A 20,712-nucleotide genomic window follows, 5' to 3' on the forward strand; every position below is an offset into this window, starting at 1 on the left:
GAGATGTTCCAGAGCCTGGTCGTGCTCTGCCAGAGGTGGTGCACACTGTGACCAGCAGCCACTGATGACGTAATCAGGTGGTGGACTGGGTGTGCTTCGCTTGAAGAACTGCCCATGGGCTGCAGGCCAGTGAGTAGATTTCTGGACTGGAAGCGTCCAAGGATTCTGTGCCAAGCGATCACTCAAAGAATACCTGAGGGTGCAGTGCATCATTTTCTCTTATATGCAGAAGCACAATTTGATGCTGCTGAGAAGTAAGGCAGTAGCACTGGGATAGTTCACAAGTTCCTCTTCAGAACTGTCTGTAAAATAAATGACATTTTAGCCAATATATTGGGAAAACGGAGCTATAAAAATAATGTGATGCCTATATAGTTCTTGTGTGCACTGTGGGTCAAAGAAAACATTCCTGTGGTTTAGTAATTATTTTGGGAGATCCATTTCTAAACACATATCGAGTGAAAAAACTGCCTGCAGAACCTGGAGAAACTGCCCTCGATGCCTGGTCCCCCAATACTGCTGGTCACCACAGCTCCGAGGATGTTGTAAACCCAGGTTATACGGCTTTAGACTTTGTAACTGTAAGCACCTCAATGGCAGAAGTCTAAAATCTAGATACTTGGCTTCTTCCATCTTTACTCTCTTCATCTTGTCTTTAATTTTCCTGCTATTCAATATTATTTTAAGTGAGTCTAGACTCTGTGGACCTCACATTTGTGTCATGTTGCCAGTCCTAGCACAGAGTTCTTAAATTAGAGAGAAGTAACGAATTTGCGCCGTGTGGTGCAAATCGATATTCAGAGCACCCGCGGTGTGTTTGAAGAGAATCATGCTCAGCGAAGTGCCCACAATTCCCCCTGTTGTGTACTTTTGCGCTCACACCTTCGTAGTAATCACAAATATGAGGTTTATCAAGTCATTTTGTCTATAGCCCTGTTGTCCCCTGGTAGCAGGAATTGTGACCAGTCAAGCATCAGAAGCAGAGACATTTTAAGGCACGGGCAAAGTGGGCTCTGGCCCAGGGACCCAGCCTTTCAGGCCCCTCCCCCCCAGATAGAGCCAGCTTTGTTCTGCAGAGTCTTGCCCTGATGACCTTAAATAATTCTTAAACAGATTATTTCAAATGCCATTTGTCTTTAGTTTTAATCAGCCGCACCCATGCAGGTAAGAGCAGTGTGGCGGTAGGGCCGGTTGGTGGGGATTTCGACAGATGATGAGGAGGGAAAATTAAATAAATAATTAATTTTCCCTCATTGTCGTCCACCCCTCACCCGGCCCTATTGCCCCACTGCTCTTACCTGCATGGACCACAGCTGGTTTTAATGTGGGTGATGTGTGAGAGACTTTTACAGACATTTGGCAGAGAAACGTGTTTATTTTTAATGCAACATCCATAAAAAAGTTTCTTTCAGATCAAAACAGGACCTCACATGTGGGAAATGCGAGTGTGTCACAGGGATTATTTGGAGTAATATTAGTAAGCTGCTGCTGTTATACAATAGTGAAAACACACCTCACTATCCCTCAATATTAGATGTAAACACATTTAGAAATTGGACCTGTGTGCTTGTGCACAGTCAGTGAGTGACCTGGCCAAACAGGGCATGAATGAGCTGAAATTGGTTCATAAATTCAAAGTTGTTCCGAATATTGGCCCCCCAAAATACATTTGGTCCAGGACCCCAAAAATTCTTAAAATGTCCCTGTTCAGAAGTACCTAACATGGACACGGATACGCTTATAGGCCTGAGATAGCTGGAGTGATGTTATCCTACATGCCAACATTTGGAAGAAAGAGGGACATTTTAGAAGACTAGCAGGAGATGTATTTTCCCCTTTAGCGTGTATTGAAATAGGGTCATCTTCAGGTGGTAGAAAGCTAAATTAAAGGCATTTTTGCGTTTATAAATCTGACTGGAGTATCCCTCCTGAATTGCGTCTGCGTTGCATTTATGTGTGATGCAGCCTTTGACTTGGCTTTAGCCCAGCTGTGATATCTACTGCTGCCTGGGGCCCTGGGAAAGTTAGGGCAGTATAAACAACAGAGCTCTGTTTACTTTCTGTAAACAGGACTCTATGGGCCTCATTTATGAAAACTGTTGCATCCCTGCGAAAAAAACAGAGATACAACAGTTTTTACTGCACCATCCTTGCAACACAATGGATGCGCCGTATTTACTGTACAGTGCTTCATGTCGCAAGGAATGACAGATGCGTATTTGTCGGCACAAAAGTCACGCATTAATGGAATTGTGTCGTAAGCGTGATGCAACTTCCTCAATACATGGGTAGGTCTGCGCCTAAGGCACTGCATCACCATTAAGCCTGTCATGAGGCAGGCGTAAGGTTTTGACGCAGTAGCTTCCTAGAAGTGTCGCAGTGAAATCTCATAGATTTCACTGCAACACTTCTGCGACCCTTTTTTACATGGTAATGCCCACCCTGCATACATTATACCTGACACAAGTATAATGTGATGCAGGGCTTTTCAAGGTGACGCATCTGCCTTGATGCGCCACGTTGTAAATATGGCGCAACATTGCGCATTGTTTACCCCACCGCTGCTTCATGACAAGTGACACAACAGCGGTGCAAAAGTGTTGCAAGACTTTAATAAATAAGGCCCTATAGTTTCTCTGTTCATGACCCCTCCGTTCAGGGGTAGCAAGGTCATCAGCCTCTTCCTCTGCCTGCATCGAGTCGGAGAGTGCTGGGCAGGTGTTCATCTGGGCTATTGCAGCCTCCCATGGACTATTATATTAATTGTCAGAAATCCTCCAGTAGTGAAATTTTCACCGAACTTCACCGCTGCTTCCTGTAAAAAAATTATATTTTTGTTTTCATTTTCCAAATCTTGCATTTTAATTCGCCACACACATAAAATAGGGGTTTGCAGGGTTGCAAAGTGTTTTTCTTAAAAATTAACATTTCAATGTAAAAGTCTGCAATTTTGTAAAGTTGATCGGCCTCATTATGCTTTCCCAACTGGCATAGAAGGTATAACTTTTGTGACTATGTATGTCGAACAGGTAGACATCTTACAATGTGCATGGAAAAAACTTGCAAAAGGTGAACTTGATGTGTAAAATGTAACATTCATTTTCCCTTGTGACTGGGTTTGATATGAATGAAATTTATCTTGCAAGGCACAGAAAAACTTTGTATTGTAAAGGGGAGCATAAATCAGCAAACTTTGGGAATAGGGGAGATTAGGAACGTCGCAAAACGTCTGTGGTGTAACAAAGCATTTACACACCTGTAGATTAAAACCACAGATTTTTTTACCTTGTATGTATTTTTACAATGTGTACATTTTTGACCGGCATTGATTTCTAGTGTATAGGCCTTGTGAGTTTAATATAGCGCTTCTTCCTCAGCACTTATAAATCAGAAAAGGCGAGGTAATAACTGACATATGGCTTGATTTAGGTGTTTGGCAGACAGGTTACTCCATTACAAATGTGATGATATCTTGTCTCCCTTAATACAAATTCCTCCTCATCTGTCTTCCTCGTCTTAGTCCTTACTAATGAGCTTATGACTATCACTTGGAGTAATAAAGATTACTGGTAAGTAATCTGAGCATTATCATATCACTCTTGTAATAAGGCGCCAAGGTATCTGTTATGATTGTGATGAAGTACCTATCTGCCAGATTCTAAAGCAGGTCTGTACTCCAGAATTTTATCAAACAGCTTGCCAAGTATTCAGCTAAAGTCAAAAACGCAGAGAACAAATAATTGTTTTTACAACTAGTACTCTGTCCAATAAGCGCACTTTACTAAAGTAACACATTAATTCAATTTGTCTTTTCTGTTTCTTACATCGGGCTTATTGTCTTCGGCACAACCCGTGTAATAGTTTAATTAAAGCTAGAAAGAACAATTTACGAGCAAAAAGCCAGTTCATTTACATTTATGAAATATTAATATCTGAAATAATTGGTCTTGTAACTTGTATCCCACTGGAGGATTGCCTGCTTAAGCTACTTGTCTTTGGACATTGTCTGATGAAATTGAATACCTGAATTTTAGGCAATATCTTGTTTAAAGATGACGTATGGTACACCCCTGCTGCAAATATAGTTGCATTCCACAATGTCATCAATGCGGATCTACAATAATATTATTTTTTGTATATTGGCTACCACTTTATCGCTAACAATATATAAGGAAGGATAGATTTACTATTCTTAACACCATGTCTTGTTACCTTCATGATATAGTGGTAGTTAATAGTGTGGTTTGGAAGTAGCGACAGGACAATATTTCAACAACAATATGGCGCCCCCACCTCCACCCTGACTTGATATGCCATTCCTTTCCTCTACTGATGTGTCCTACATGTCAGGCACTCAGGAAAATTGCTCTGACTCTTTTAGACACTGCCACTCTGACGGATACGACCTCCAAGCCATGTCTATATGGTGGACATGTATCCTTGTGCTGTACAGATTGCTGTCTGAACCTGTGTATTAAAGCATTATGCTGCATGCATATTTAACTGAGTACAAAGCAGCCCTCCTTCACTGGTTTGAAGAGCATTAACCAAAGAGGAATATGCATTAGGTTTTTTTTAACTATATATTTTTATTTTTTTACAAATAACAGGGTAAATGTAGCGCTAATCACATGTACATACTATCCAAACACAAAACCCTGATTTTATTTGAAAAAAGATGGTCAATCAAGTGATACATTGCACACAGAAATCAATAACTCATAGGCTAGAGAAAAATATAATGTAACAACAGTATTTTCAGAATGGACCAAGGGAAAAATTCAGTTCATGAAGAAGACTCAATCCAGGAGGAGAGGGGCCAAAATCCTATTCCCTTCAATCCTACCTTTTCTGCCTCTCCTTTCCTAAAGTGCCTTTTCTAAATTATATATATGTAAAAATTGTCCCTTCCACTGCTGGAAGGTTGGGGGCTGTGAATCAAGCCAGGCTGAGGCGACACAGAGCCTGAGAACTGCCATTGCTATAAAAGTGTGTTCTACCCCTTTTGTTGCTGACTGGATCATTTACCCCTAATAACATCAGCTGAGGTGTCAGAGGAACTTCTTCATTTAGCACCTGTTGTAAAAAGCCTGAAATTTCACTACCTATAGATTCTATGTGAGGACAAATAGAAAAAACATGCACTAAATCTGCACCAAAAGTTGCACATCTAAAACAAAGAGCCCCATCTGTTCCACCCCATTTGACAATTTTTGCAGGTGTAATATAGAGATCAAATAAGGTCTTAAATGTGTGGCTCACAAATTGGCAGAGCACAATACTGTGTCTGAAAGTTCTAATGATCTCATAAAACAGGAATACTCAACCCCCAGCCTATCTTGCCATTTCAACCTATATTTATCTAAGTCATCTGGTACTCCTTCCAGCAGGCATCTATATATTTGTGTAATTAAGGATCCCGAACTACTAATCAACAATTCCATCAAAGGTACTTGTCCAAACCCTGCAACGACACCAGCTTTTTTCGACAGGAAATCTCTCAACTGTTGAAATTTAAAAAAATCCCCGGGGGCCTACACCAAACCTTTCTCTAACTACTTTGAATGAAGTTATGTGATCACCAGTTAACAGGTCCCCTATCCTGTATAAACGACCTTTTCCCCACCTTGCCAGGCACGCATCTAGTAGTGCCCTTGGCAGTTGGTCATTCCCGATCATGGGAGAATATCGGCTGAGCCTACCTACCCTAGGTTGCTTCCTTATGCCTGCCCAATTGCGAAAAGCAGTGATTGGAACCTTGAATCTCGTTTTCTTAAAGTAGCTTGCTTCATAGAATTTCAAGAGACAGCCGTTAGCCCAGGCGCCTATCAGTAACTCATATATTGTCGGCACATGACCGGGATCCTCCCAATCCTTTTCCTTAACTCCAAAGAGAGGGCGGTAATATTGAAGTGAAGCCGCTAAATAATATACCTTAAAATGTGGGAGTCCCCATCCTCCTCTAACCCTGGGAAAAGATAGGAATACATTAGCTCTCCTAGTCCTTTGATAACTCCAGATAAACCTAGCTACCTCCTTCTCTATTTGTTCAAACCAATCATTATGAATTTACAAAGGAATCGCGCAAAAAATTTACAAAAGTTTAGGCAAAATCCTCATTTTAATGAGATTACATCTCCCTACTGTTGTCAATTTCAGATTATCACATTGTTGGAGTTCGTTCTTAATTTTCCCCATTATAGGGGTGAGATTTAACTCCACTATAGCTTCCACGTTTACCATGATGACAATGCCTAGGTAAACAGCTTTTTGTACAATCCTATTATCCATACCTGTAACAAATCTATTTGTCACGATCTGCCTTTTAGCTTTATTGAATAAAAACCCCTATTGCGTCCTTAAATTTTCAGTAATACTTTCAACCACAGACATTGCACGATTAGGGTCCGTTGTAATAATAGCCACGTCATTGGTGTAAGCCAATAGCTTGGTGTCCCTGCCCTGTAAACTGACTGGAATAATTTCTGCGGGGGCCTCCAGATGCCTAAGAAGGGGGTCTAAATATAGGACGAACAGTATGGGAGAGGCAGGACAGCACTGTCTTGTTCTCCTACCAATTGAGAATGGTGCCTTCTCTTCTCCCATAATTCGTAATCTTGCCTTAGGGTTGACATACAAGACCTGTATTGCTTTCACAAATTAATTCTCCTAGGCCATAAGCCTCGAGGGTCTGCCATAAATATCTCCATGACACCCTATTGAAGGCCTTCTCCACTTCTAAAAAAGCCACTCCCATTGGTTTGGTGGAGGTCTCGGTAGAGTCAATAAGGGTAATTAACCTCCTGATGTGTTCTACAGTCCCTCTTCCTTGTATAAACCTGTGCTGCCAAACAGAAACAAGATGATGCATCACCGAGTTCAAGCGTGAAGCAAAAATCTTGGAAAAAAGCTTAGCTTCACTGTTTAGCAGCGTAATAGGCCTATATGAGCCTACATTCATAGGATCTTTGCCCTTTTTAAGAAAGATAATAATATTCAATATTAGGATTTTTATTGGAGTAAAATTGTAATTGTATTTATATAGCGCTTACTACCCCTGATGAGGCAGTAAAGTGCTTTTCGGCGAGCCTGCCACTCCGGTACCCAGAAAGGATTAGTGGTGGATTAGTATAGAGAAATGTAAGTTAATTTGAGCATTGGACATGCAAGTCTGTTAGTTGGATTGAATTGGATAATGAATGGTTAGCAGAGGGAAGAGAGTAGTAGTAAGATGAGGTTTGGGATGAGTGAATGTAGAGATGGAGGAGGAAAGAGATTCTAGACAGTCATTAAGGTGATAGCAATAGTTAAATAAGGTTTGGGATTAGTCAAAGGAGGGATACATGAGGGAAGAGTTTGGAAAGGGTTGTTTTTCGAAATTGTAGTAGTAAAATAAGGTTTGGGTGAGCCAAGGAAGGATAGAGGAGGGAAGAGTCTAGAAAGAACTGTTTTGGAGATCATAGTTTTACAATGAGGTTTGGGGTGAGTCAGAGAGTGGAATTAACCCCTTCCACGCTGATGACGAGCTGGGCTCGTCATGGCGTAGCCTCCTCGCACGCTGATGACGAGCCCAGCTCGTCACGTAACATGCGTTTTAAAAAATCTCAGCGCAGGAGCGGAATTCCGCTAGCGCGCATGAGGTTAAGGATATTTTGAGAGAGATATATGGTGAGACATATAGTAGTGCATTGGAATGAGTCGAAGGTTTTCTTTCTTCTACAGTAGGAGTAAAGTAATAAATATATCGATACATAGCTATCTAGAAAGTTTATACATGTATAAGGAAGATAATATATTGAGATTTAAAGTTGTATGTTAGAAACTCAGGCTTTCAGTGTTGCTGTACATGAAACTAATGTATTTGTGTATTTTTATGACTTTTGTTATTTTATACTATTTTAATTTTATATTTCCCTCAATATTTCAACAGTGAAGCACTTGTAGATAAACTAGTTGTGATAATATTTACATATTGTGATATATAAATAAAACTGAGACCCATAAGAATCTAATCAAATAATTTATATGAAAATTAAGAATTGACCTATATACACGTTAAGCGTATAATTATATAAATGTTTGGGAGTAATACATTTCATAGCTTGGCTGCTTGAACAGAGAAAGATGTACCAGCTATGTTTTTTTCTTGTATAGTTGGGTTTTGAGGCCAAGTGCCAATCTGGAGAGAAGGTTCCTTTGTTGAATGTGTGTTGTGATTTTTCTCTTGAAGTAAAGCGGTCCTGTTCCAAGTATTGCTTTCTGGGTGATACAAAGAAGCTTGAAGGTGGATCTTCAGGCAACTGGTAACCAATGTAGGGCCTTCAAGGTTGGGGAGATGCGGGCTTTTGGTTTTACACATAGGAGTAATCTGGCAGCAGAGTCCTGAATCCATCTTTTCATAGTTGATAAAGATGAACTGTGGTAGAGTCCATTGGCATAATCAAGTTTAGACTGTACAAGAGTGATAATAGCCTGGGCCTTGTTTGGAAATCCCAGGTGGGTGAAGATATGTTGCAGAGACTACATAGTAATGAAGCTTGATCTTGCTAATTTGTCCCCTTGGGCATTCATTGATAACTTGTAGTCCATGATAGTTTCAAGGTTTCTTGCTTCCTTAAATACTTTAGCAGGTAGCCCCAGATTGTTTGGCCATGCTTAGAGTGGGCCATCATTTTTCCAGTCACCACATGTGAGCATTTCAGTTTTGGAAACATTCAATGTGAGGTGGCTCCATGTCATTCATTGATCCACGGCTCTGAGGCAACTGAAGATGTTTGAAATTACTATGTCTTTAGGGCTTTCCAGTTTAAGCAGTTTTTGTGTGCCATCCGCATAGTTATAGCATGTACACTGCAATTCATTGGTCATTGCCGGTAATGCCTTCATGTAGTTACTGAACAGCAAAGTTGAGGTGAAAGAGCTGTTGCGGGACCCCTGCTTTTATGAAGCGCGGTTTGGTTGAAAAAGTAGAGTATGGATGACATTTGTGCTGTTTTGAAGATAGGATGTGATCCAGGATTGGATTCAAATATGAAGGAACATTGATTATTTGAACAACTGCAGTGACTATAATAAATTCACTCATGAGAATTTTGATTATTTAAGCCTGGGATCGTGAAAACCTGGGAAGTATGGAGATGCAATTTCCACAGTGCAATGGCAGACCCAAAAAAATGTTATATGGAAGTCAGGGTACCCACTGCATAGAAATTGATGGAGGTTTGGAGTAGTGTGACTGTAGCAGGTGTTTTCGGAACCCTGTCTCTGAAAATCTGTGTCAGGGGGAATCTCACAAACTGACAAGTGGCTCAGAGCTACAAACATGTTTTAATGCCAGCCCAAGAAAGCAACAAGGGAGGGTTTGTTTTTCAAATCTAACTAAAATATTAATTTACAATCTTCAAATTATATTGGCTAAAAATGGCAGTTTTAAAGAAAAACTAATGACTTACTGTGATACTTCAGGACAGGCAGAGCAACCAGGAACATAATTTATCTGCAACAGCAAATCAAGTATGTACCTATATGAAAATTGTGCTTTGCTCCCACTAGGCACTTTCAGCTCTAGATACCCCTTCAGCCCTGAAATCATGACACTATACTTCACTCTGCGATTTACAAATCATACTTTTGAAATATCTTTTTGCAAATGGCTTCATGAAGTCAAGCAAGACTACTTATTCCAGAATACATTAGATTGTTAAATCAAAGCTGAGGGGAAGGACATGTCTCACTGGTGACATTGATCAAGGGCTAAAGCTTAGTCAAAGCCATTGGAATTGTTTGATGCTGCTGCCATTGTGTTTTTAATATAATTATTATAGATTTTCTGTCTTTGTCAATTAATGCATCACCATCTGTTTAATCTACAGATTTCAAGAAAAAATTTCCCTTTCAAAATGGACGAAAGTTATCATGAGTTCTGCAATGAACTTTAATGTAGCGTCACTTTTTTAATGTGTCAAGAGCTGCATTACTTTGCATAATTCTGCTGTTGAGTTCTGTTTTCAAGCATCAAAGCAGAAAAAATATCACTCATAAGTTGTTAATATCCCTGAATTGGGAAAGCAACTGATATCTCCAACTGGAAACAAAACCCCTATGCACTTAAATACATTTCAAACATGGTGGAAATAATGCTTCCCAATGTCTTAAAATGTTTTGTTTCACAGCCTATTCAAAGCTCCACCAAAGTGCTGTCAAATGACAGCTAGTATAAAAAATTGGGGGCAGATTTACAAGCCCCTTGTGTCAACTTTACGCCGCCGTTGCGTCACTTCTGTGACCAAGCGGCATCGTAAACAATGCACCACGATGCAACATATTTACAACATGACGCATCTAGGGAGATGCGTCACGTTGTAAAGCCCTGCACTACACTAGACCTGCGTCAGATATAATGTATGCCGTCGCAAGGAAGCCTCGTAAAAGTGACTCTATGAAATCTACAAGATTTCACGGAGTGACTTTTACGACCCCACTATATCAAAACCTTGCGCCTGCTTGATGCAGGCGTAAGGAGTGATGCAGCATGGTCGGAATAGGCATTCCTGACCATTGCTTAAGTTATGTCGTGCTTACAACACGACTCCAGCAATGCTTTGCCTCTCCGACAAAAGATGTGTCAAGCATCTGTCTGTCCTTGCGCCACGGTGCACCGCAAGGCTATTTTTCCGTCACGCAAATGAACTGCAAATATGCAGAGATGCGGCAGTTCTTGGATTTTATTTAAGAGTTTGTGTGACAGATTTACCATCTCTATCCACTATAAATAACCATGGCTACTATTATACAAATGAATGGTACACTTTTTACCTTCCTCAGAAGTTGAAAAGCAGCATTGGCCTTGCTGGGAATCAAATTCAAAACCCGTAAGGCAGAGCAGAATCCTGCACAGAGCTGTTAACTCACTGAGCCACCTCGCCTCTTTCATAAACGAAGTCCTGTCGAGTAGCAGTCATTTCAGAAGAGTTCCAAGCGGTTTGCGTCACTGCCTTGGGGCTGGTGTCTTGAATCTTACAGTGCCTCCTACCGAGACACGGTACATAATAAATAAGTAATGTGTAGTACTGTTCCCTGGGCTGTTTCTTGTTCGAGAAACGGGCCTTTTGAAGTCTTACCTTGTAAAAGGAACTGATTTTGAGCCCCGGGCGACAGGTTTCAATACATAGCTGAGATGCACAGAATAAAATGCCTCTTATGGGAATGTTTTCTTATTCCGGAAAGAACAGCAAATAGATGACAAAAATCCTGTTCTTGCTATTTCACGCAGGATAAATCATTAATTGGTGGTGAAATTCTGCGGTATCAGTATCCATTTTTATCTATACCTACGTGTGATAAAATTCTGAAATACACTAATTGTGACCATAATGGTTATATAATGCCGCAGAAAGCACATGTTGCACCTTCAAACACAAAAAGTGACACATAATTTAGTTTTGTTGCCCTATTATTCTGATAACGACCCAATTTGGCTTTGCATTGACATATCATTCCAGTAAACATGGCATTGGTCTTGTAAGGACAGTGTAAAGAAGAAAGGGGTTAGAAATTACCTTGTTTTAGTATCGCCTTCCACTGTGCTGGGTTGACCAGGGTGCAGGGGAGTTTGTTGTAACACCCTAAGTGGCAAGGGTATGCCAAGAACTGAGTCCTGTGCCCACTGCACCAATGGAACCGAGCTACTCCTGACTGAAGAGCCCCAATTATGGCGAAACTGGTCTTTGGTTGCTTGTGTTCTGGTTCAGGGAGGACCTAGCGTTGTAGTTCGGGCTGGACTGTTCCTACTGAAGCAGGGTCTAGACTGATTTGCATATGACTGGGTCCAAATTGAGGTGGCAAGGTGTGCAAAAGGTCAATGGGTTGGAATGCTTAGGGCCTTATTATGAGTTTGGCTGTGCGGGAGGGCACCGCCCGCTCCCGCTCTGCTAAACCCATGTTTTAGCCGCCCACCAGATCAGGAGTTTTCTACTGTCTGGCGGGCTGTTCTTTGGTGTTCTCACGGCGGTGCCTATAAAATAGGCATCGCAATGGGAGCATCAGAGGCAGTACCTGCATGCCATGGACTGCTGCAGTCAATGCTGTGCAGGTACTGGTGTGCATGATGCACCCAGGAGGGTACCGCCATGAAAAGTGTGGGGGTGAGGAAACCGCAGAGAACCCAGTGCATGCTCAGTGCGTAAAGTGCTATTTATAACATGGTTTACGGAGGTGTATTATGATTCACTTGAGGCTACACCTCTTGTTGAGCCGTGGCTGCTTACTATTTTAGGTCTTGCTTAAGGCAGCGCACACGTTACATCCTTTGATTTCTATACAGTGGGCTTTTAAGCTACCTGTTGCTTAGCATTGGTTAGGTTTATTGTCACTCTTATTTCCTTGTGTCTTATTGGTCAGATATCATAGGCTTCCTTCCTCTTTGTGCGTTTGTCTCCCCCCTGTAACAAGGATGTATTACTTGTGTCCTTCCACTTCCTTTGGGCACACCCAACAATGGTACTAAATAGTGTATAAAACTCTGCACATCTGCATATCTATGTTTGTCGAAGTAACTAGATAAAGTAATGAGAGTGGTAAATCTATAATTAGAATTGCAAACTTACCTTGATGATAAAGTGGTAGTCGAGATTCTGTTTATCAGAATCAGTGAAGTTCTCAAATATGATTTACCTACCCACCCACAGTGCCTCCACATGTGAAAATGTGTATTCCCTGCAAGAGGGGCACGTGTGAGATGGTGCCATCTGTAGCACACGCATAAGAATATGAGAGGGTTCTCATTATCTTGGATGCTTCAAGTGAACCAGACTCAAGCTTTTGTAGAACTGACCTGTGTCCTCATGTCATCTGTGAAGAGCTCACCAGAGATTACCCAGTAACTCCGTGGCACCATGGACATACTGCATCTGTCCTGGCCCTTCCCTCGACAATCTAAGGTGTTGATTTCCCTTATTATGAACCAGATGGTCTGCCAAAGCAGATTGCATTTTTTTTTGTCAAATGATAGTGCAGGACTGGAACATTGTGTCCTTGGTACCATGGCAGGGGCAGTCTGGCTTTATGGTGCACATGGAAACAGTACTTTCTCTGCTACTAAGCATCGTTCCTCCTACAAGTTTGACAATTCAGATTATTCCAGGCTACACAAAGATATAAGAATGGCGTGGATGACATGTATTATTCATTTTTATTGCACATTGAATTGTTGATCAATGATGTTGTGCTCATCTCAAAATTAGACAAAGAACACCACCATGTGGTAGACTATCATTAGTGCTGATGTAAAAAAATTTAAGTGCCAGTGCTGAGCACCAGAACACACTGGCTCAAAGTAAGCACTGCAGGGAAAGCTTCTATTAGGCTGAGATGTAGGAAGCTGTTTTTAGGGAAGGATAGAGAAATCATCAGCCCTCTAGCCTTGAAAAGAGCCATAAGGGAATACATTTTCTTGTAGGCACATGCATACGTTTCTCCCAAAATCCTTGCGGAGCTGATAAGTCTTGATCGCTACACTTACTCCCTGCATTAAGGGGCTAATACGAAGCCTTTTCCGTGGCTGTATCTTTAACCCTCAATCCAGCCCAGTGCCATTGGGCCATTTGGTAGCCTTATTATGACAGTATTAATGCATGCAGAGTGAAAGATGAATATGGAGAGCAGGTGGGGCAAAGAGATAACAGTATTTAGTTATATAAAGAGATTGTGAAGTACAATTACCAGATAATTGTATGCAACCTTGGGAGCAATGTTCCACAGCTGGATTTTGTTTTACAAATTGTTTTTCTCAGGTGTGTTAGTTTGATTGAATTAATTGATTGTGATTTTCAATACAATTCCCAGAATGCATTGAGTTGATAAACAAAAGTTAAGGCTGGGGAACTGTGTCTTTGGTAACCATACCTGGAAGGATCTGAAGGTAAGTTTACAAAAGATTGTATTAGCAGTCTCTGGTTGAAAAGACTTTAACCTTCATTGAACTATGTGGGAACTGATGGAGTGGAAAGACAGGGAGAGGATGACCAAATATTTTTGCAATGGGGTGGAGAGCAGACAACGAAGGTTAAACGGAAGCCATAATATGTGTGTGGGGCAAGTGAGTTAGGGAGGAAGATGTGCTGGAAAAATAGACAGTAAGACTGTGCGTGTGATTAAATTTACCACCTCAATCCATGTAATTAGGATTCGACCTGACATAAGGCATTGTTGTGTTTTTTTTTATAAAAGAAAAGTTTGCACGTTCTTCTTACAGGAAACCTAGCAAAGTTTTCTTTTTATAAATAGAAAAAAATCAAAACAAATTGGGACCTATGCTAGAGGGGAAAGCTTTACCTTGGCAATACAGGCCGAGAACAGCTGCTTACTATTTTAGGTCTTGCTGAAGGCAGCGCACACGTTACATCCTTTGATTTCTATACAGTGGGCTTTTAAGCTACCTGTTGCTTAGCAGTGGTTAGGTTTATTGTCACTCTTATTTCATTGTGTCTTATTGGTCAGATATCATAGGCTTCCTTCCTCTTTGTGCGTTTGTCTCCCCCCTGGAACAAGGATGTATTACGTGTGTCCTACCACTGCTCTTTTTTTAGGTGTCACTTTTTGGTTCTGTTTAAGCACTCTAACAAATTGTGTCTATCTCAGCTGACTTCCCTGCATACTTTTCCCGACTTCATTTTCCTCCCACCATCTCTTGAACATGCTGCTTGCCCCCACTGTCCTTTCCTCCCTCCATCCCTAGTGTTGCTGCTTGTCCCCAACCATTTCTCCCTCCCTCCTCTGTATCGCAGCTTGGCGTTCACCCTCACTCCCTCCTCCCTCCCTCCCTCCTCTATGGTGCTGCTTACCTTGCCATCCACCTCCATCCCGCCTCCGTGTTGCTGATTGTCCCCCACCTCCCCTCCATAACAAAAAAATTGCTATGACGCAGACACCACTGGCTGTCTCATAGTGTTGAGTCCTCACGGCATCAGAATAAAACACGCAATGACGTGGCTAGTGCAGGCTGCTACACTACAGCTGCTGTACAACATGGCTAAACATTGACATACCAATAGCTCTCGTTTACTAGGAGGCGCATATTGGCTTTGCCAATGCTTCTTTATGGCACCAGGACTGTACCTATGAAAAGGAAATGTGATCACGGACTAGTGACCAACAACCATTATATTTCCCCGATGCTTCTTAGGTGACAGAGGGAAAACACAAATCTGCTGCCCGGGTTACAGCTGTCCTGTGGGCTGGTGAATGTTGGTGAAACATTTTCACTGAAAACCAAAACGATGAACTTTGCCAACATGTTTTGTTAAGATTCATCTTGCTTCCCCACAGGCTTATTTAATGCTGGGATTGGGCTGCAAAATATTAATTTGCCTGCTATATCAAATATCCACCCACCTGTGAGATCTTTTGGAATTATTAGGAGGATTAGGAAGGGTGTGTTACTTTTCTTAAATTCCAGGCTGGTTGAAGTGTTCAGTCTCACTTTGGCCCGTCCCAGGAACCTCCCTTTTTTTTGGCTGTTGTGACAGTGGAGATATATATATATTACCTACTGGCGACAGTTAGGACCTATTATCCGTAGGAAAATCACAACATTCTATTGGCAATAACTTTGGCGTCGATTGATGAATCTTCATGAAATTGTTCAAACTTTTGGACAGCTCAGTTCCGCTCCTTCCCTCAAAGTTTGGGGGTGATTTGTCAAGTGGGGGCCAAGAAAAAAGGGGGTCCCAAAACGTGTTTTCCCCATGCAATTTACCATAGGACCTTTAGCCATGGCTACAGCCCGAACGGCTGAACGGAATTACTCCAAATTCGAGGTAGTCCTCAGTTCCGACTTGTGCCTTTTGCTTACATGGTGTCAATCTGGTCAGTAGTTACTGAGAAAATTATGGTTAAAGTCATTTATATATCTATGGGCGCGATGAATCCGCGTACCCAAAGCGCAGCCTGCACGCACCCTGCCTTGCACGAGCTGCTGGCTGATTGGCTGTCAACAGTCAAAATCAGAAAGTGTTGGCAGCCATCTTGTGCCTCGGTAGAACCGAGGCACAAAAAACCCAAAACAAACGCCGAAAAACGCAAAAAGGGGGCAGGGTAGACACAACCTGACCCCCTAGGCCTGCTCAGGGGGTCCCACAAGGACTCCCAGGGCCCCCCCAAAACATTTTTTTGAAAAATCACGGGATGCGCGTAGGATCCTCACATCTCAGCAATATGAAAAAGAAAAAGAAACGCGTTCTCCCGCGTTAATATGTTAATTTGCCCCCGGGGTGCCAAATCCCTGGAGCATTGTTGAAAGATTAGTGTGAGGGGTGTCCCAATCCCCACACACTGACCCAGGGACCGCCACACCCGGGGCTATAATTTAATATATGCGGGGGCTCACGGGCCCCTCCACAGCTCCGGGGTCCGCCATCCCCCAGGGCTTCTTCAAAATGGGTGGGGGGGCTCTCAGGCCCCCCACCCCCAGGGACCGCCACCCACAGGGCACAATTATAAGCTAGGCGGGGGCTCACGGGGCCCCCCGCACCCCCCATGGACCACCACACCGGGGCTATTTTGAAATTGGTGGGGGGGCAAGGTTTGGATATTTAACGGCTTTCCAGGTCGTGGAATGAAGCTCACTGCTTTTTCAGCAAGTCCGTCACAGCACCACTGTGAGCTGTGAACAACGAACAGAGACAAGCTGTGACCTCGAGCAGGGGGGTGCCAGTCTGAGGCTCATTGGCGGCTATAAAGCAAGGCAGGTGCCTTTTAGAACCCTGGGCATCATTTGATAGAGTTGATTGAACTCTAAGAAGCGCACCCACTGGGGGAGACAGAATATGGACTACAGCGCCCTGAATGCCGTTAGGCCACGCCCACTGAGGCAGGTGCGAGAACTGTATTTAAAACCTGAGACGTTTCTTCCTGTTTTTCCATATGCCACTGAAGAAAGGATTTGTTTCCTGAAACGCATCTGGCAAGGCTTATTCTGATGCAAGTTGGTTTTAAAAAGTGCTCCCGCTGGCAAGCTGTCAATAAAGGAACGAGCATACTTCATCTCTGTGTGGCCTCATTCCGAATTTGGGGCCCGATGTAGGTAAATGCCATTTACCGATTTTAAAATACCGAATCCTACCGATTCGGTATTTCAAAATCGGTAAATGGTATGTAGGTCACAACATCTGGATTCGTTACCGAATCCTTAACAATTCTTTAATTACCGATTCGGTAAATACCGAATCGGTAATGGCCATTCATTCCTATGGGCTTTGAAGCCCATAGGAATGATTAGGCATTACCGATTCGGTATTTACCGAATCGGTAATTAAAGAATTCACAAGGGTGCAGGGGGTGTCACTTTGACACCCTCTGGCACCCCCAAAACAGGCACAGGTGCCATGTGGCAGGCATACCTGCCCTAAGGGCAGGTCTGCCTGTCACATGACATAGGTGTGCATGCACACATGTGCATGCACACCGGAATCGGTATTTTACCATGGATTTGTATTCCATGGTAAAATACCGATTCTGTAAGCCATGTGCAGAAGGTACATTGCCTACCTACATTGTATTTTCGGAAATTTTTCCGAATCGGTAAATATTACCGAATCGGTAATTATTTTACCGATTCGGTACATATTACCGAATCGGTAAATTTACCGATTCGGTAATGATACCGATTCGGTAAAATTTCCGAAAATGTGCCCCTACATCTCAATAGCCCTTTACCGATCGGAAACGGCCAAAAATCGGTATTTTCGGCCGTTTCCGACCGGTAAAGGGCTACCTACATCTGGCCTTTGGTTCCTGCAAGGTTTGGATACATATATATATTTATATTCCTTTTTGGCAGTTTTATATAGAGCAGACTTGACCCGAAGGTATTGGAATGCTTTACATGAGCACCAGTTACATTGTATTGTATTGTATTGTAATTTCATTTTTTGAAGTGCTTACTACCCCTGACGAGGCGTCAAAGCGCTTCTTCGCCGAGTAGCACGTACTCCAGAACCCACACACAGGCACATTCACTTTTATTAGGAATGGTGAGATTAAATGATTGGCCCAGAATCGCAGGATGGTGAGTGGTTTGCAAACTGTCAACGTTTTGAAGCATCTGTGAGATAGCCCAAGGACTGGGGTGAGAATGGGGCAGAAAATAGACTGGGGGAGAATGTAAAAATAGGCCCCATTAGTGAATCAAGCAGCAGAAAAATAGTACCTCATTCGCAAATCAGGGAAGTTTTGAACTTGCACGGACACGCTGTAAAGGTGTTATCCGAGGTATAGGAGACTGCATGCATTTGTGCTTGCTGTAGGCACTGTTTGTGGTAATATTATGAAAATGAACAGTAAAAACCGTCCCACAAGACAATAAAGCAGGTCCCCCAAACAAACAAAAAGCACAACCCACACACTGACCTGTCAGACCAGCCCTTCTGGGACTGCTTGGGTGCTCTACAGGCCAGTCTGACTTTGGCTAGGACTCCTAAACTCCTTCGAATTAGTCTCACCTTGTCCCTGACCAGAGCCAAGGCTATCATGATTAAGGGCAGAGAGCTACCTTAAGGGACCACCACAAGCAGCAACAGGAAGGTGCAAGGTCGCAAAAAAAGCCCTTAAAACGGATCCTATTACTTCGGGAGGGGAGAGCATAAATGAAAAACGGTCATTTTGCTTGGTCTGGAGCTACAGATGACACAGGGTGGTCAGCAAAATCCAAATGGCATGAGGTGAAGGCATTATAAATAATACAGATGGCAGCAAAGAACCAGGCTGCTCAAAAGTCTGCGACTCATATAGGGCACAATGTTCACTGTGGCTAGCCACATTTCATGAATTTAGTCATTTTCTTTTACATCTCTGGAGACTCGGAGCATCGTAAAACAGCCAAAAGGTGCAATGCTTTCATAAAACACCTAAATAATGAATAAATAAATAATTTATGCGTTTCCCTGAGCCTCGGAAACCGCTGAAAAAAAGTAGATTTAATACACTCTCAACAGGAAAACTGTTATTACTAGAAAGAGCCAGAAGGAAGAGAAGTTTGTAACTGTGCCTTGCAGTATATAGGAATAAAAGGGCGTTATTTATGATTGTACCAAAAGTTAGTGCCAAAACAAAAGGACAAATGTGAACAGTACATTGGCATCTCCACTTAGTTTATGACACTTGCGCTTGAATCTAAGGGGGAAATGCTAATTTTTCCATTAGAATAAGTTAAAAGTATACATTTTATATCGCACCTAAGGACTTTAGGACCAGTCGTGCTTTTGGAGACAACCTGATAAAAGCAATGAGGTCTGATGGGCAGGTTCATTCATTTATTTGGTAGATGTGTAAAGCGCAGGCGTGGCCTTAAGACGTTAGATCACTTTGCGTGTTGAAGTACGAGTTACAAGTGTGAGGTTACATATCCATGCTCAGGAGTGAGCGACAAAAAGTGCCAAAAGAGACTTCTTTGGAGCGAATGACTGCGATTAACCCATAACCAGAATAATTAAATAAATAGATATTTACTATATATTTATAGGGTAGGAATGAAAAGAACAAAAAATAGTATGTATTAATTTTTTGTGATGGAAATCCGGTTTCAAAACATTGATATTTTACAGTAGCGGCTTTCCCCTGCCAAAGTGGGGAGGCGGGCCGGACCGGAGGAGGGAGGTGGGGAGGGTTTGAGTTCAAAGTGAAAATATAAAAAATAAACTTAACCTTGCTTGGATGCTGAAGCCGTCGTCTCCAGTGCATTGGCTCGGCTTGCTTCTAGCCCTGGGCACAGGCTCCCAGCCTGCCCTGCGGCCAATCCTGAAGCTGCTCTTGCACGAGAGCAGATTCAGGATTGGCCTGAGCATCGGTAATTTGCGCTCCCAGGCATACTGGTAGATTGTGCCTGCTCGCTCCAGCCAGTGCAAAGCAGCTGAGGCTGAAGTGAGCTTTACCGCGCATGATGGGTTTGGCCGGCCTGAGACGGCCAGTCAAACACCTAAAATGCAGTGAAGGGAGTGCCCACCACTGTAAAAGTTGCTGCATTTAAAGAAAAATTGTTTTATTTAAAAGCATTCACAGACATAGTGGGCTGCTGACCCTAGCAAGCTACCATACCAGTGACTATAACCAATCATAGACGGTCTCAATTTACGACCGGCCTCTTGCATATCAATGAGGAAGGTCACATTGATGCCCATCATGAATCAGTATTTTGTGAATCAACCTTTTAATACATAGATTGGTTCACAAAATACTGATGCATTTCTTAGAAGTGGGTATGCAAATTGCACCCACTATTACTGAATCCATATTTTGTATATTCCTAATCACACATTGCAAATCATTATTCGATGCTATTTACCATTGTTTCATAGAAATCCATATATGGACCTAGGTGAGGTACACAGGCAAGACATTTGCAGTGTTTCTTTGGAGCAATTTTGCAATTCATACTTAAAGTGATGGCGTTGCAGCTTCTTGGAATAGCTAACGGGAAATGTCCTCAGCTGATGCCATTGTCAGGACCGTAAATTCTCTGGAAAGATAGTGTACACTTTGTCTTTTATGCAGTGGAACTGGAATGTAACATTGATTTTACTTGTCGGCTTTAACTGCCCTTGGCCAACATAATTGATTGGGTCGTCGATTACTAATTTTGTTTGGGTAATCTCATCAGGAATCAATTAGAGCATGCAAAGTAATCAGCAGAAATGAAGACAGCTGAGGGCACCAGGTCCC

Source organism: Lissotriton vulgaris, chromosome 1_1, assembly GCF_964263255.1.
Source record: "Lissotriton vulgaris chromosome 1_1, aLisVul1.2, whole genome shotgun sequence".
Lineage (NCBI taxonomy): Eukaryota > Metazoa > Chordata > Amphibia > Caudata > Salamandridae > Lissotriton > Lissotriton vulgaris.